General features: G+C 39.8%; 1 long non-coding RNA gene across 1 annotated transcript; it reads left to right on the top strand.

Moving 5' to 3' along the window:
- Positions 1–17865: 17865 nt before the first annotated feature.
- On the top strand, positions 17866–18378 carry LOC147977471 (uncharacterized). The gene is made up of 2 exons (XR_015602228.1): positions 17866–18037; positions 18138–18378. It is a non-coding gene; the product is annotated as an uncharacterized LOC147977471 (long non-coding RNA).
- The last annotated feature ends 1173 nt before the right edge of the window (positions 18379–19551 follow it).

Here is a 19551-nt window from a genome sequence, read left to right as displayed (position 1 = left end):
AAGCACAGTTAGTAAAATAAGACCCAAGACATCTTTCAAGCCATCTTGCAGTTAGTTTCCTGTGTGACAAAGAATATACCACAAAAATCCAGCCTTCTTGAAGCTCAAGCAACACTAAAAACAAAAACAAAAAAAAACATACATATCTGGTCATATATACCTCATCTGTCAATTTTTCAGAGGCCATGTGTCAACAGCATCATCTAATTTCATTGGCAACAGTATAGTCATACTATCATGTTATTCAGAAAAATAATTTCGGGCGGGTCGGCGGACGTCTAGATCAGGAGAATAATGGAAAATCGGACATGCTTGGCATTGATTAAAACGATTCAAGAGATCCAAGTACACTGCCGACGCTAACGTTATGGGACGGCAAAGGGCATATTCAGACTGAATATAGTCATAAACTAGCAACAAGCCAGGAGCAAAAGGCTAAAATGCTCCTTGATCTGATTCTGTCAACCATCAGATCCGGTTGGCTCTGTCTGATATGACATTCCTTCATGTTTCCACTACAGATGCATGCATGTACAACTGTGCGGAGACCCTAAACTGTTTCAATCTCTTGTCATGATAGGACAGGTAGATGACGAGAGCTCTCAGCGGATCCTCCGCAACTTTTTTTCCTGTAATTAAAGTCAAGTGCAGCAAGTAATGTGATGTAGTGAGCAACTTTTTTTATGCCATTTTACAGTTTGCAGTATTCATGCCATTTTACAGTTTGGGCATCTCTGTGGCACCAGCAGTGTGCTAATTTATTTACTTACCAAAAGATCTAAACTATGATAAGAGCAAAGAGTGAATCAGATCTGAACAGAAACTAGCTAGGAGCAGAGCATATGTTGTGTTGAACCAGAGATTCCATGTGAGTGACAGAGTGACTGAATTCATCAGCACGAGTGCAGCAGAACATATTGGCTGGCTGCCACTACGCAATCACATAGTACTTTTTAATCAAGGTGCGTATGCATACATAAGTTGATCTTCATAAGTAAATGAATCATACCCCTAATAGCAGCAGTTAAGCTACTGGTAAAATAATTTAATCATACCCCTAGTTTGAGCCGCGTTGCCCTGACAGTTACTTTATTTTGTGAGAAGAAACAGTTTCCCGAAGCTGAAGCAAGGCCAATAATAAAACCTAACTAGTACATATGTAATGGTCGTAGCTCACACCTCATTCAGACGCCATGTGTCAAGAATAGCATTTAACTATACATCGTTATTCAGAAAAAGATAAGGTAGCAGGCGAAACGAAGAAAGTCTTGATTAGGATATACTAGTTATGAAAGATACAATGCATGTGCTGGACAATAGAAAGGGTGTCCAAGTACACCGCCAACGCAAATTTTATGCTAAGACAAATCAACAGCGTGTTCAAACTGGAATTTATAATTGGGATGTATACAGCTTCAAAAAGTTCGGAGCAAAAGGCTAAAGCTCCTTCATTGACTTGTTTGTGTCCATTCATCAGAGCGAGCTTGACTTGCTAGCTCTGTCCAACCGTGCGTGCGGAGATGAAGACCCCAAAAATCAAGAGTGTGTCGTATCGCATACATGTCTTTCATTTGGCGCAATATTAATTTTCTAAATTGCTTGATTAAATAATAATCAATGTATTTTTATGCTCATAGTATATTTTTGTATTTCTAACAATTGCAGCATTTCTACCACCTAGCATTGTGTACGCGTGAAGTTTCAACACTTTAGTTAATATTAGAAAGTATTAATTCCACCTTTTACCCCCCAATTATATTACCCCCAAGTTGAAATGGGGCGATATCTGTCACAAACTAAAGCTAGTACTATAGCTTCAATTTCTAACATACCAAGATTTGAAGGCGTTGATTAAAACTTTCCTTGCATACTTTTTTGGTTTAATGGTGTTATAATTTATTTCCTTATGTTTGTGCTTTAATTGTGTCATACTAATTTATTTCCATTTTTGTACAAGTGTAAAGTTAGATCTTAACAAACTAGTGGCTCATATCAGTCGGGCGAATGTTAGCATTTCTCTTATAAATAGTAGCCAACCAAGGAATTTACATGAACAAAAGAAGGAACTACTAGGAATACAATAGAAGCAATCTCTTTGTTTGTTCTCGTCAATGGCTCTCGCCAAGTGCAGTGCAGCACGGCCGACTATTGTGCACTCGATGGTTGTTGCTTTCGTGGTGCTTGCTGTGATGATGTGTTCTACCATGCCATCGTGTCATGCCGGTACATTTCCCTACTTTCATATGCATTTTTTCAAATGTTTAATTTTATTAAACCTATAAAAAAATTGCATCATGTTTGATATGTGTGCACATATTGTATTTTGTAGAGACCGACTGCACTCATCTAGATACATGCGATGCTGCCGTATGCAGAGCTATATGCGTGCGTACGGGCAGGCGTTTCTACACTTCGTTCTGCAGGGCTGTCGAGCCTACTCCCCTGTGTTGCTGCTTCTATAACAAATGAATTGATGGTTCCCTTGCTTGAGCTATGGAACGCCGAATAATTATATGCATGTAATGCACCCTATTCACAATAAAGATGCTTGTTTTTTCCATTGTGTTTTGTGTATGTCTTGTTCATGTTCAGACAAATGTAATGTCTACTAACCATTGTTTTCCCATAACAATATACTACCACTGTTCAATTCAGTTGTTAACCAAATTTGACTTACTACTCCTATTTTTACTGTTTACATTAGCTAGCTGGTGCGGGCGTGAAATTCTTACAAATCAAACTCCTTGCCTACCGTACATTAGCTAGCTTGATCCGTACATATTTCACATCAACGTTTGCAGAGCAGGAGCAGAGCCTTGTTTTTCCACATGTGAGATCGGAGCAGAGCATAATAGTAGTAGACATGGACATAAATATTTATGTGATATATGAGACATCTTATCGGCAAATCAACACAACGCGGCCGTGCCTTGTCCTTCCACACCGCCTGGGATCTCATCGAGGAGGAGCTTGTGACATCATAAACAAATGGACAGCATGGCCGTATCGCATACCTGACACAATATAGATTTCTAAATTGCTTGATAAAATAATAATCAACTTATTTCTGTACTCATATTCACATGTGCATTTTTGTATTTCTAACAGTTGGTGATATTTTAATTTCATATTTCTACCAGCTAGCGCATGTAAGTGAGCGACTTCGATTGTACCGTGTTAAAAAAAAGCATATGTGTACTTGTCAAGCTTAAAAAAACACCTCTACGCTTCAGTTTGTAACAGACACAAATTAGAAGGCGGAGATAATATTGGTATCATTGTGAAAACTTTCCTTGCATATTTTTTTGATTTAATGATGTTATAATTGTTTCCTTAATTTTATGCTTTAATTGCATTATAATTTATTTCCTTTATTGTAGAAGTGTAAAGTGGATCCTAGCCCTACTGAATCATTCGTACCATCTTCCCTCAGATGAGTTAATTGGAATATTAGCCACTGGATCTTAACAAACTACCAATCTGAGGCATGTTAAAATTTCTCTTAAAATATCCCCGCAAAAAAATCTATTATAAATTTTATTAGTTGCGAGAATACATCTATACCTAATAATAAGGGGTCTATTGCTTCTGGCGGTACGTTACGGAAATTGCCCCTGATTTTGCAAAATATTAAGCACCAATGCCACCTATAAGTGATAAAAAAACATTTCACATGGGGGATTCCCCACCTGGCTCGGCCCATGCAGTAGGGACCTCCTATACTGCACTCTGCGCACTGGAAGAAGACGCAGTGCGCCTGTTTCGGCAGGCCCATGTCCGGACTGCCTATTTATTAAATTCCGTTTACTACTATTATTTTTTCCTTTTCATTTCGTTTTTTCTACTTGAAATAATTTGGGGCTTCAATAGAGTTCAGAAAATTAAAATAATGAGAATTTTAAATAAAATTTTAATAAATCATAAAATATTTGGGATTCAAAAAATATTGACGATTTTAAAAAAAATGTTTGCCTATTAAAATTTCATAATTTTGAGCACAAATGTTCGGGAGATCAAAAAATGTTCATGATTTTAAAAACAAATCGTGTATTAAAAATGGTAATCAAATTGAACAAAAGTTCACCAATTGAAAAAATGTTCATGAATGGAAAAAATATCCTAAGAATTCAAAAAATATTCATGACTTACAAGATAGTTTAATCATTCATAAATGTTTGCTGATTCAAAAAATAATCATGCATTTCAAAAAATGTTGGTTAAATCAAAAAAATGTCCGTAAATTTCAAAAAAAACCACCAATTTCCAAAAAAAAATGTTCGCCGATTCTAGAAATGTGTGTGTATTCAAGAAAATTGTTTAAAATTGTTTGCAAATAGTATAAAATATTCATGAATTTAAAAAATGTTATAGATTTTAGAATATGGTCAAAAAATTATAAAAATGTTCATGATTTCAAATATGTGCACGAGTTTAAAAAATGTTCATGATTTCAAAAATTGTGTGTGATTTCATGAAATTGAGAGTGATAGTGTATCTCAGTGATATAGCAAAATGTGGTCATGACCATTGAAAATTATGAATTTTTTTGTCCCGTTGCGACGCATGGGCCCTTTTGCTAGTGAAAAAAAAGGAAGTAGGAATAGAATAGAAGTAATATTCTTGTTCTTATCGCACTCGCCAAGAGTAGTACGGCGCGGCTGACTATCGTGCACTTGATGGATGTTGTTTTCATGGTGCTTGTTGTGATGTGTTCTACCATGCAAATCTTGCCATGCACACGGTGATATGAACTTCCACAATGTTTAAATTTAGGCCCCGTTCAGGAATCCACCGCTCCTAGGATCTGCGGAGCGGCTGTTTGCTGGCTCTTAGATTTTGCACTACAGCTCCGTCCGCTCTCGGAGCGGAGCCGTGGAGCGGAGTGAAGCCGAACGGGGCCTTATTAAACCTATACTATAAACAATTCATCTTGTGTGATATGTGTGCACATATTGTATTTTGTAGAGGCGAAGTGCAAACCTCTAGATCCATAAGTTGATGATTCCCCTACTCGCTCGAAGGACGCAATGCCAAATAATTACTTCGTCCGTTCGGGTTGATTGGGCCCCTTGTATTAAGTGTCAAGCTTTGAACAAAGTCGGCTAATGATATGTCACAAAAATTATATGGTGAGAATCCTCTTTTGAATAAAAATATAATGGTGTACTTTTTGCAGCACATACATTTATGTTATTAGTTATATAATGGTCAAAGTTTGATCCAAAATACAAGGAGACCTATTAAACCCGGACGGAGGAAGTATATACATGTAATACGCCCTAATCTAAATAAAGATACTTGCTTTTTCGAGTGCATTTATCGTGTACGCCTTGTTCATGTGCATTTATCGTGTATGCCTTGTTCAGAGCTAATTTACAAGTGACAGCCACGCAAATTCAGAGCTAATTTACAACACTGACAGATGGCCTAATAGAACAAGCTAGGACCCGGAGGCTAATAAACAGGGCATATGCTTATTCCATCTAGTCAGCCCGCCAGACTGAATAGATGAGTACTCCCTCCTTCCGCGAATAGTGTAGCTTTTGTTTCAAGTCAAAGTATTAATACTTAGACTAACTATATAGAAGAAAGTAGTAATATATATGACATCAAATTGGTATATCATAAAAGTACATTTCAAGACGGATCTACTAATAAAATGCGATAAATGCTGAGTTGCATAATAAAATATCAAGATGTATCACCAAATTTAGTGCGATAAATGCTGCTACTTTTTCCTATAAAGTTGGTTAAAGTTTTAAAACTTTGACTTAGAACAAAAGCTGGATGTACACTTGTTCGTGGACGGAGGGAGTATGGTATATGGTAGGAAGAAGCAATATTGCTTCCACATCCCCTCCATGTGGCTACTAATTTAGAGCATCTCTAGCAGACCCCGCATCCCGCCAACGCGTAAAACACGTTTGCAGTTCGTGAAAAAACGGCTTTGTGAGCTAGCGCGAACGGTCGCAGATGTAAACCCCGCATAACGGACCCATAAAAAAGAATATTCGCGTATATTCTTTTTCGTGTCTTCTTCTTCCTCTTGCCTGTGTTCATAATCAGCTCCTGTCGTCCATGGTAGTCGCCGAATCGATCCAGGAGGCAGCTCCTCCGTTGCCGGATGGATCCAGGAGCTAGCAGCTATTCCATGGCCGGCTGGATTGAGGAGCTTGCTAGCTACTCCCTCAAACGTTCGTGGCCGGATGGATCGAGGACGTTGCTAGCTAGCTTGCTCGTTCGTGGCCGGACGGATCAGGAGCTTCTAGCTAGCTCGTTCGTGGCCGGGTAGCTGCTCGAGTCTTCAGCCATTGCTCCTGCGATCTACTCCGCAAGCCGACGCTGCGGCAGCGGTAAACGGCGAGTTTCCGGCGAGTTCTGTGACGGAAGGTCACCGGAGCACGTGTGTGCACCGTGGAATTTCGTTGTCGCGTAGCGTTGACCGGTTTGCACTGAAACCCTTATATTTTGCCTCCAAATCTGTAAAATTAAGAGTCCTGGGGATGGATTCTCAGGGGCCTGCCAAAATTTTACGGGTTTGATCGTTTTTGCGGGTTCTATTCGGGACGTTTTTTGACACCACGAAACTGCAAAAATCGTTTGACCGCTTTTGCGGGATCTGCTAGAGATGCTCTTACATGGCATGATTCAATTTTTCGCGATGATTAGCAAGCTAGCTGCTCATCAATGCCCCCTCATGGTCACATAATTACTCCATGACAGCAACAACGATCAACACACAGTGCAAATCATGTACTTGCTCCTGTTAGTCAGTTTTCAACCTAACAGGCTAACAGGAGAGTGAGTTGTCATGGCAGCCCCTTTTTAATCAAGCGTCAAGGTGCACATGAATATACAGCTGGTACTCCAGATATTCGCATAAATAGTTGCTCGATATCCCTAATAGCAGCAAAGCATTCTGTGTTGATTTTCTAATTCTGGCCCTTATATATGATACAAAGTTCTTTTTCCCCTAAAAAAGATATGACTAATAGCAGCACTTGCAGAGGGAAGAATGGACATGGATAAAGGCAAAGGTGCGCTTGATAGGAAAGTTACAAAGAATTGAAACTTTGAGCCTGTACCAAGAAGTAGAGAGAAGTTGACATGTGCATCCTTAACATCAGAATCTTAATTATATTGCAAAAACAGTCAAGCACAACTAGTAAAATATACTAAGACCAAAGACATATTGATCAACGAACCTTCTTAATGCTCAAGCAAGACTAAAAATAAACAAATATATACTTGGTCTCATTTTTCAACAGCAACATCTAATTTCCATGGCAAAATAAATACTTTCATCTTATTCAGCAAAACAAATTTAGGGCGGAGCAGAGGAAGTCTAGATCAGGAGAACTATGGAAAAATCCAAATTTAGGGCTTGGCATTGATTAGAACGGTTGGAGAAATCCAAGTACACTGCACGAACCAGGAGCAAACGGCTAAAAGGCCGCTTGATTTGATTCTCTCCACCATCAGATTCAGATCACGGCTGGCTCTGTGTGAGATGACATTCCTTCATCATGTTTCCACTACAGATGCATGCGTGCAACTAGGCAGGGACCCTAACTGACTAAGCAGCACCACATAAACTGTTCCGGTCTCTCGACATCCTACCAGCAGAAACGGAATGTCATGATAGGACAGGTAGATGACGAGAACTCCCAGCGGATCCTGTGCGGCTTACTTTTTCTGTAACTAAAGTCATGTGCAGTAATGTGGAACAACCTTTTATTTTTGCGCATCTTACAGTTTGTAGTATTCGTGGCATTTTACCGTTTGCACATGTCTGGTGGCACTGGAAGTGAGCAAATTTATTCAATTACCACAAGATCTAAACTAGGATAAGAGCAAAGAATGGTCAGATCTGAACTGAAACTAGCTAGGGGCAGAGCACATTTGTGTTGAAGCAGAGTGCATGAAAGAGATTCGATGTGAGTGACAGAGTGAGTGAGTTCATCAGCACAAGTGCAGCAGAATATATTGGCTGGCTGTGACTTGGTATGTAAGTTGATGCGTATTCCATATATTAATTCGCACAAATAATTGAATCATATCCCTAATAGCAGCACTTAAACTACAGGTAAAATAAAAGCAGAAAACACATTTCAAGCCGCGTTGCCCTGACAGTTAGTTTCCTTTGTGAGAAGAAACAGTTAGTTTAACCATAAATCGTTATTCAGAAAAAGATAAGGTAGCAGGCGAAACGAAGAAAGTCTAGATCATGATATACTCCCTCCGTAAACTAATATAAGAGCGTTTAGAACTTTAGATCACTACTTTAGTAATCTAAACGATCTTATATTTCTTTACAGAGTGAGTAGTAGTTATGAAAGATACAATGCATGTGCTGGACAATAGAACGATTCAGGGAATCCAACTATCCAATTACATCAAGTAGACCGCCGACGCAAACGTTATGCGACGACAAATAATCAAGAGCATGTTCAGAATGGAATATATAATTGGGAGCTATACAGCTACAAAAAGTCAGGAGCAAAGGGCTAAAGTTTCCTTCATTAACTTGTTTGTGTCCCTCAGAGCGAGCTTGACTGACTCTGCCCAAGCCCAACTGTGTGTGAAGAAACCCTAAAATTAACCAGCACCATGCAGATCGAATGATAGGACAGGTCCTGTGCAGTAATGTGATATAATGCTACTCTACTTATGAACCTCCAGTTTTCATTTCAGGAGTGACCCAAATTATTTGTCACACCTAAACTGGTCCAGAACTGAATCTAGGACTGGCGAGCTTTGAAATTGGACAAGCGCGGCGTGGAGATAGAAGAGAGGGAGAGGGATACTTTCAGTTGACCGCGGTGGTGGAAGATTCGTCTCACTCACGGCTACAGAGTTTACGCTTTCTCTGTTAATTGGCGTATTTCAGGGAAATCATGGACCGGGCATTTTCGTAACGCTTCTGTTTCTTTTCTTTCTTTCTTTTTTTGGTCTAGGCCTCTTTGATTCGGATAAATTTCATAGGATACCAAATTACCAATTACTCACCTCCTTGTTTTTATGGATTTTGGACGTATAAAAAACAATCGGCTAGAGGTGTGAATGAGTAGGCAGCTCTGACTTCAGAAGACCCATGCATAAGAAACAAGCACATCTTGCACCGACAGTGCTAGGCATGATCACCGAAGATTGCCAAACATCGAACTTACATTTCATAGTGCATTATTGCCACCGAGACACCTCTCAACGCAACGCTCTGCCTTCACCGCTACATAACAAGAAGATATCATGACAAACCCAGGGACATGTCAGGCAGTCGCCGATGAAGAACATGTCACGACCCAACTCTTCATGCCACCATCATCGTTGCCACAACATTCGCAATGTTAGCCACTTACATCATTGTTCAGCTACCTGCCAACTGTGATGGCGTGCAAGCCTAGCTCTGTGAACATGTCACGACCCAACTCTTCATGCCACCATCATCGTTGCCACAACATTCGCAATGTTAGCCACTTACATCATTGTTCAGCTACCTGCCTTGCCAACTGTGATGGCGTGCAAGCCTAGCTCTGTGAATGTGCAAATGGGACCACATCTTCAAAACAATGCCGCAAGGAGGGAAGCGGCGAGAGAACGACGCTGGAGCCCGGCCCTATAAAAGGACCTTAGGATTTCACCCTAAGACGAAGTCGGAGGGTGGACAAGGTTGTGTTGGGAAACATAGTAGAAAACAAAACAAAATCGCCCTACGATCAACCAGGAACACTATGAAGATGCAATAATGGTTTAGATAGGATCTTTACCAACTCCAACTTGAGCGGAAGAAGACGAGTCGGTGTAGATATTACTAGAAGTCCCTCGAACCATTCACGAACAATCCCTCGAACAGAAGACCGAAAGCACAGCCTCTCCACAGTTTGGAAGCGTGCGGTCTTCACGATTCGGCAGCGCTTAGCCGTCCAGAGCTAATCGTCGCCAAAGAATTAGAGGAGGATATTAGAATCACACTGGGCTTCTAATTATGAGGATTAGAGAGGATTTAGATCTAGCTCTAATTGAATCAACTAGAACTAGAACTAGAGAACTAGAGGAGTCTCCAAAAACTTGTGTATCAAAGTGCCCAAAACCTCTAGTATATATAGGTTGGAGGAGAGGGGGCGCCTTCACAAAGGGGGGGGGAACCTTTGGCCAGCCAATGGGAGGGGGTTTCGCCTTCCAATCGGGCCTTCCCTTGGCTTCTCCAAGGAGCAAGGGGGCGCTCCACTACTAGGCCCATTGGCTTCCACCACTTGGCCTTTTAAAACCCGTTGATATTTAATTAAATATAAAAGCCTCCTAACTATTATTAGAGACTTTTATTATTAATTTAACATCTTTGAAAACATTTTTCACCTATATATTATTTATTGTATTACCCAGTAAACCCCGAAACGCTTTTGGTTCCTCTCGAAACTATTTTAAATATTAACGAAACTACTTCATAAATATTTTCTCATTACTCCTATCCTACTAACACTCAGGAGATCATGATTACGTTAAAAATGTGTGACCCTGTAGGTTCGGTAAAACATACACGTGAACAAAAACCCCTTTCATTGAATGACCAATAGCGGAACCCTGGACGTCCATATTGATCCCTACGAGTACACGAATGGCATTCAAGTGAAAATTTGGTTATCATGTGATATTCCCTTTGCTTCACGATACTTTACAAAATCCGAGGTGAGATGTATCGGTATCCTCTTCAAGTCATTCTCATGCTCACTATACCGGTCTCCTTGTTACCGGTTTCGTTCTTCACTCTCGTTGACATGTTTCGGCATCCCCATGACCTAGTCACCTGTGTTTGTCCAGAAGATGATGGATGTCGTCACATCGATGATGGATGTGTAACCACACGAGGAAGGATCAAATTCGGAATCATGATATACGAGATAGAGTTGGTAGCACTGATTGAAGAGAAGCTTGTCCAACATTGTCTCAGATGGTTTGGCCATATTCAACATGCCTCCAGAAGCTTCAGTGCATAGCGGATGGCTAGCGTACTGATAATGTCAAGAGAGGTCGGGGTAGACCGAACTTCACATGGGAGGAGTCCGTAAAGAGAGATATAAATGACTAGAGTATCACCAAAGAACTAGCCATGGACAGGGGTGCGTGAAAGCTTGTTATCCATGTACTAGAACCATGAGTGGGTCGCGAGATCTTATGAGTTTCGTCTCTTGCCTACCCCAACTTGTTTGGGACTAATGGCTTTGTTGTTGTTGTTTTCATTTTCCTTTTTGCCTTCTACTTTTCCATTTGAAGTTCTCTTTTTTCATTTTAAATCAATGAAGCTATGTCATTTTCAAAAACATTTTTGAAATTCATGAGTTTTTGTTAATATTTGCACACAAAACAAATCAGGAACATTTTTCTAACATAATTTTTTTTCACATTATTGAATTTTTAAATATATATGTATTTTTTTCCAAAAAAATTCCAAATTTTTGAGATTTTTTTTCAATTTTTTGATTTTTTTTACAAATTGGTGGAATATTTCAAAAAAATGAAATTCACAAATTTGTGTTTTTTAGATTTTGTGAACTTTTTAAATTTCATGATGTTTTGGCAATTTTTGTGAACTTCTTTTAATTTTGCGAACCTTTTCAATTCAACGGTTAACTGGCCCATTGGTCAATAGTCAACCGTCCACCTATCAATGGTCAGTAGATCAAGGAGTCAGTGGTCAACTTGGAATAGTCCGTCTTTTTAGCACACTAGCAAGATGTCCGTGCGTTGCACGGAACATCAAGATGCATTTTTATGAGTAGTTTATTTTCTGGGGAAAAAGGATGAACGAGGGAAGCCCTTATCTGCAAATGTGGAGAGGAGTGTGGGTAAATTGTCATAATTTCCTTCCTATCCGTTAGATATAGATCGGACAACTTATATTGCAGGATGGCAGGCACACCATCATCACAAACTCTGCTTTTTATAAGAGTAGGGATATTTTCTCATTACTCATGTCCAACTAACACTTAGCAGATCGTGATTACCTTAAAGTTGTGACCCTGTAGGTTCGGTAAAACATAGACGTGAACAAAAACCCCTTTCATTCAATGACCGATAGTGGAACCGTGGATGTCCATATTGATCCCTACGAGTACACGAATGACATTCGAGTGAACATTTGATTATCATGTGATATTCCCTTTGCTTCGCGACACTTTACAAAACCCGAGGTGAGATGTATCGGTATCCTTTTCAAGTCATTCTCATGCTCACTATACCGGTCTCCTCGTTAGCGGTTTCGTTCTTCACTCTCATTGACATGCTTCGGCATCCCCGTGACCTAGTCACCTGCGTTTGTCTAGACGATGATGGATGTAGTCACATCGATGATGGATGTGTGACCACACGAGGAAGGACCAAATTAGGAATCATGATATACGAGATAGAGTTGGTAGCACCGATTGAAGAGAAGCTTGTCCAACATTGTCTGAGATGGTTTGGTCATATTCAGCTGCCTCCAGAAGCTTCAGTGCATAGCGGATGGCTAGCGTACTGATAATGTCAAGAGAGGTCGGGGTAGACCGAACGTGACATGGGAGGAGTCTGTAAAGAGAGATATAAAGTACTGGAGTATCGCCAAAGAACTAGCCATGGACAGGGGTGCGTGGAAGCTTGCTATCCATGTATCAGAACCATGAGTGGGTCGCGAGATCTTATGAGTTTCGTCTCTTGCCTACCCCAACTTGTTTGGCTAATGGCTTTGTTGTTGTTATTGTTGTTGTTGTGGTTGTTGAAAGATCGTGGATGTCGCCTAGAGGGGGGTGAATAGGCGCTTTAAAATAATTATGGTTTAGGCTTGAACAAATGCAGAATAAACCTAGCGGTTAATTTGTCAAGCACGAAACCTACAACAACTAGGCTCGCCTATGTGCATCAACAACTTATGCTAAGCAAGATAAACTACTAGGTGATAGCAAGATATATGACAAGAAACAATATGGCTATCACAAAGTAAAGTGCATAACTAAAGAGCTCGGGTAAGAGATAACCGAGGCACGCGGAGACGACGATGTATCCCGAAGTTCACACCCTCGCGGATGCTAATCTCCGTTTGGAGCGGTGTGGAGGCACAATGCTCCCCAAGAAGCCACTAGGGCCACCGTAATCTCCTCACGCCCTCGCACAATGCAAGATGCCGTGATTCCACTAAGGGACCTTTGAGGGCAGTCACCGAACCCATACAAATGGCAACCCTTGGGAGCGGTCACCGAACCCGTACACTTTGGCTACCCTTGGGGGCGGTCACCGAAACCCGTCAAATTGCTCGGGGCGATCTCCACAACCTAATTGGAGACCCCGACGCTTGCCCGGAGCTTTACACCACAATGATTGAGCTCCAAACACCACCAACCGTCTAAGGCGCCCAAGCACCCAAGAGGAACAAGCTCAAGGGTACCAAGCACCCAAGAGTAATAAGCTTCTCAACTTGTAACTTCCACGTATCACCGTGGAGAACTCAAACCGATGCACCAAATGCAATGGCAAGGGCACACGGAGTGCCCAAGTCCTTCTCTCTCAAATCCCACCGAAGCAACTAATGCTAGGGAGGAAAATGAGAGGAAGAACAAGAAGGAGAACACCAAGAACTCCAAGATCTAGATCCAAGGGGTTCCTCTCACATAGAGGAGAAAGTGATTGGTGGAAATGTGGATCTAGATCTCCTCTCTCTTTTCCCTCCAAAACTAGCAAGAATCCATGGAGGGATTGAGAGTTAGAAAGCTCGAAGAAGGTCAACAATGGGGGAAGAACATGAGCTCAAAGGATAAGGTTCATTGGGGAAGAAGACCCCCTTTTATAGGTGGGGGGAAATCCAACCGTTATGCTCACAGCCCGCACAGAGCGGTACTACCGCTCCAAGGAGCGTACTACTGCTATGACGGTAGTACCCCTTAGAAAAACAACAGCGAGGAGGAAAAAGGCCAGTAGAACCGCCGGAGCGGTACTACCGCTCATCCTCACGGTACTACCGCTCGACCTCACGGTACTACCGCAAATAGTAGTGGTACTACTGCTTGCGAGCGGTACTAAAAAAATACTTCCCTGCCTACCTCCGCTGAGCAAAACACGAGATTTTGGTCTGGAGCGGTACTACCGCTTAGGAGCCGCGATAGTACTGCTCTGGAGCGGTAGTACCGCTCAGGAGCCGCGGTAGTACCGCTCTGGAGCGATAGTAAAAAATTACATCCGCTCTAGTCGCGGTAGTACCGCTGCAGCCTTTACCAAAACAGCCACAACTTCTGCAAACAGACTCCGAATTCAACGGAACCAAGTTTGTTGGAAAACTAACGACATGGACTAACACAATCTTGATAGAAATATCAATAAGAAGCAAATGAGAAAATGACCATAAGAAAATGGTGAGAACCCTTCCTCGGATAAGACCGGTAAAACCTCCAACACAGAAAACATCATAGAAGATGCATGCGAACTCCTTTTTCGATGAACTCAAGCTTGTCATCAAGATGACCATAAGCTCTAAGACTCACAAAGAGAACCAAACAAGAACCAAGAAAGTTGATGCAAGGATGCAATGGTTTGAACTCTCTACGAATGATACGATCAAGCTACTCATCGAGATCCCCCCTTGATAGTACGGCAATCGATCCTATAACCCGGTCTCCCAACTACCATCATGAGACCAGTAAAATAGAAAGCCTATCAAGGGCAAACCTTTGCCTTGCACATGGTCCACTTGAGCTAGATGATGACGATCTTGACTCCCTCAAGTTGGACCACCTTTCTTGATTGTGTTGGCTCGATGAAGACTAGTTGATTGGTCCCCATACTCCACTATGGGTGAGCCACTCTTCCGCACATCTTCATAAATCCATTGTTACCACAATGGACGACAAGCTTCAAGCATTTGATCTCTTCATGATGCTCCACTTGAACTTGCACACCGCAACCTAACCCCACAAAGAACTCTCACGAAGACTATGGGTTAGTACACAAAGCGTAATGGATAATGCTTACCATACCATGGGATCACTTGATCCCTCTGTACATCTTGTACGCTTTGTGTGTTGATCAACTTGATTCACTCTTGACTTAGTCTTGATCAACCTTGATTCTTTCCAACTCTCTTCATTTGGATGATGTCTTGAAGGTAAACATGAATGATCAAACAATCTTCTACTTTAAGACATGCTTGTAATAAGCTCAACTCTCAAATGACCAATCTTTGGATAATTCCTTGAATAGCACCTTGGTCGACACAAACTCTCCTTGAAACCAACACATGTACTCCAAGAAAAGCCTATGGACAAAACCTTCAAATATAACTCAAGGCAACCATTAGTCCATAGAGATTGTCATCAATTACCGATACCAAACATGGGGGCACCGCATGTTCTTTCAGTTGTTTTTATTTTCCTTTTTGCCTTCTACTTTTCCATTTGAAGTTCTGTTTTTTCATTTTAAATCAATGAAGCTATGTCATTTTCAAAAACTTTTTTGAAATTCATGAGCTTTTCTTAAGATTTGCACAAAAAACAAATCAGGAACATTTTTAGAACATATTTTTTTCAAATTATTGAATTTTTAAATCTATGTTCCTTTTTCCAAAAAAAATTGAGATTTCATGGGAAAAAGAATCTAGTCCAGACAACATATGTGATGACGTCACATGAATGAGACATAACTATATCTCATGAAGGTGAGTTCCAGATGCCCCCTTTAAGTAAACTAATTATTTCATATACGTATTCAAAACATTTTAGGATATAAATAAAAGTGAGAAAAGAGGAAAAACTCTTGAAGAATGAACATAAAGCTTGTGACACATGTCTCATGCTGTTGGGCCTGTCCGAGTTATGCTAGCGATGTAGACGACAGACCACTCGGTATCGCTATATGGGAAACAAAAATGCGGCCATATCCACACATGTATTTAAAATCCCTGAAAACCGTCAGGCTCTGGGATATTAGGATTTGAAAAATGTTCATGAAAATTATAAAAATGTTTTGGATTCCAAAATATGTTCAAAATTTTTAATATATTATCACATTTCAAAAAGAGTTTAAGAATTTTAAATTGTTCCCGTGTTTCAACAAATGTACATGATTTTTAAATTGTTCTCAGGTTTAATTTTTTTTAAATAAAAATATTCCTAGATTGTGGAAAATCCTTTGAATTTCAAAAAAAAATTCACTCCTAGATTTGAAAAAAAAGATAACGTACTTGAAAAATGTTCTCAAATTTTTTTAAAAAATCTAACGTTCAATAGTGTTCACGAAATTGGAAAATGTTCCTGAAATTTTAAAACGTTAATGAATTAGAAAAATTTTATCGGATTTCAAAAAAGTTCCAAAATTATAATGTCTCATGAATTTGAATTTTTTTTCTAGAATTTCAAAAATTACTCTGAATTTTAACAAATATTAAAAATTTGACAAATTGTTCCCACATTTGAAATTAAATGATTCAAATTTCTAAAATTATTGACAAAAGAAGAAAGTAAAAATATTTTTAGAAAAACTAGTGGATGGGATAAGTAGGAATGGGCCAGTCCATATAGCACGACGCACTCCCCATGGTGCACGATCGACCGTTACCCCCCTTGTTACACGAGGAATGGATCCACACTCCCCTCCTCCTCCTCCCCGAGTTGTTGATCAATCGATTGATCGACATTAATTCTCAAAAAATATATAAAAAGATCGATAGATCGATACATCTCGTACTTTCGTAAGGAGCCTAGACCATGGAGGTCAGTCTTGATTTTCTGTTTTTGCGCTTCGGCTGTTTCATGACTCGACCCAAGCGAGTACACGGAGGCCAGCCGCAGCGCCCACATAGCGACCCCCATCCATGCGTGCCGTTGGCGAGGTCCTGGACCTGCTTCATCCACGCACGCATGAAGCATCTGTGCAAGTAAAGATTTCTAGATCGGTAAGGAGTAGGAGGAAGCCCTTCATGCTCTGCATATCGTCCATGATGAACTTGGGTGCTGGTGCTCTCCTTTTGCTTAATGAATAACCTTGGTTGCCGGTGCTTTCCTTTTTCTTTTTCTTTTCTTTTCTTTTCCTTTTTTCTTCTTCTTCTATTGCTTAATTTAACAAATTTTATAATTGACACTCCGCGCAAGTAATATGAGGTTGATGGCCAACATGCACTATTTGATAAGCAAGTGGGGAGGCAGATTAACTTCTAAATTACTAGATATATGGTAAAATAAATTGTGTGATAAGAACATTGGCCTATTGCAGAAGCATGAAGCAAGAGAGAAAAAAATATAATGTTCATACACCATTATTCAACGAATGTGAATTATTCTGTACAATTAGACCTTGTAATAGTTGAATCAAGATGTTATGATCTATATTAATTTACGGGCTCATGCGTTCTACAACAATTATAAACTTACCAAGTGAATCATGCAAACGTGTATGGTGAAGTGCTGAAACATCTGTGCAAGTAAAGCTTTCCAGTCTGGAATATGTACATCCTACACAAGGTTGATCTATCTTAACGATGATCAATTGCCCATAACTGGTATGCGATAACAGTGTTTTAGAGAGTACAAAATTACACATGTGACATTTATTTAGCCAAACAAGATCTATAGTATTTTTTATAATGTTGTGACATTAATACCATGCATGATAGATATAAATGCTAGGTCATTGCCTAATTTTTTAATTGTGACTATAAAGACTTGCATTATCACATAAATAAATATGTAACAATATCATTAATATAAGAGAGTGTATGGCATTTATGTAAAATCATCAAGATATGGCAACAATAGTCATAGGAGAAGCACATGCATGAATGCGAACTCATAATGTAATATATTATTGTGCCTCCCTATAAATAGTAGCAAATAAGGAGTTTATTGGTACCAAGCACACATTTACAAAAGAAGGAAGGGGCAATAGAATATAAGTAGTCTCTTTGTTCCCATGGCACTTGCCAAGAGTAGTACAACACGGCCGACAATGGTGTACTCGCTGGTTGTATCTTTCCTGGTTCTTGCTATAATGTGTTCTACCTTGCCATCGTGCCATGCAAGCAATGGTGTGTAAGATATCTCCCTGTTTGTTACATGTTTTCCAAAAAAATTAAATTCATTAAACCTATAAGAAAATTCTTCTTGTTTACATGTTGTATTTTGTAGAGGTGAAGTGCAAGCCTCTAGATCCATGTGATGACGCTGGATGCAAAACTATATGTGCGGGTACAGGCATGCCTTTTGCCAGTCCCTTTTGCAAGGAGACCCATCCTCCACTATGTTGCTGCATAGGATAGAAACATAAGTTAATGGTACCTTTGCTCCAACTATGCAATGCTAAATAATTCTATGCATGTAACACATAGAAGCCAATCTGAATAAAGATGCGTGTTTTCTTTCAACCAAAGTGGTGTGTTTGACACACTGAGATTGGTCTAAAATTAAATACCTTCGCTATAATTGACAACGGTTTTGTATAACAATATATGTGGCATATATGAACACCAATTTGATTTGAGTTCCGCAATTAGATAGAAAAATACAAGATGAATACCAATTCATTATTTGCAAGAGTATAATTATATCATGTTCGTATTGTAAAGATATGTAATTTAGGTATATAGCAGGTGAAACGAACCAGTCTAGACCAGGATAATTCAGAAAGAAAAGAAAAATAACGATATGTTTGTGGTGGATATTGCCAACCCGGATTCAAGTTCAAGAGTTAGCACGCGTGCTCGCATTTTCTGGAGTTATTCAAGACTTTCTAGCGCTATTTTTTACTGGCATGTCATGCCCGTCAACTATGAAGTCTCTATGGTGACTTCACCGTTCTCAAGATTCGCTGGCTCATCCTCCCGGAAATATATTGATAGAATGTGTGTGTGTACTTTTACAAGGGTGAATGTGCGTATGCGTTTGTGAGCTCTGGAAAAAGGATAACTCAGGAAATCCAAGTACACTGCGGACGCACATGTTATGCGATGACATAATTAGACTGAAATAATCATGAGTAACGAACCACAAGCAAAAGCCTAAAAAATTCATTATTTGATTCTGTCCACGAGATCTTGACTAACTGTGAGATGGCATTCGTGTTATCCACACACGCATGTGTCTAGACTAACTAACGGTTCCATCGAATGTCTTGGTAGGATAAGTAGATGACAAGAGATCCATGCAACCTTTTTTTGTAATTAAAGACACATGTTTAGTAATGTTATATACATTTTTTCATAAACTGGAATCAGTACAAAACTGTATTTGCCCCAAACCTCCTGTTTTCATGCCATTTGTACATCCTGGTGCTGGTCGAGTGAGCTAATTTATTCATCTCGAAATCTAAAATACAATTGGAGCAAAGTGTGAGTCAGTTTTGAAGTGATCCAAAACTGGAGCAGAGAATCAGAATAGTAGATATATATCCAACTCAAGAAAAGAGGAAGAGTAGTAGACATCTAGACATATACTCCCTCCGTCGGGAAATACTTGTCATAGAAATGAATAAAAATTGATGTATATAGAACTAAAATATATCTAGATATATCCATTTCTCCGACAAGTATTTCCGGGCGGAGGG

The sequence above is a fragment of the Triticum urartu genome, chromosome 4A (assembly GCF_056163025.1).
Source record: "Triticum urartu cultivar PI428250 chromosome 4A, HENAU_Tu73, whole genome shotgun sequence".
NCBI lineage: Eukaryota > Viridiplantae > Streptophyta > Magnoliopsida > Poales > Poaceae > Triticum > Triticum urartu.
This window is presented reverse-complemented; position numbering and strand designations above follow the sequence as displayed.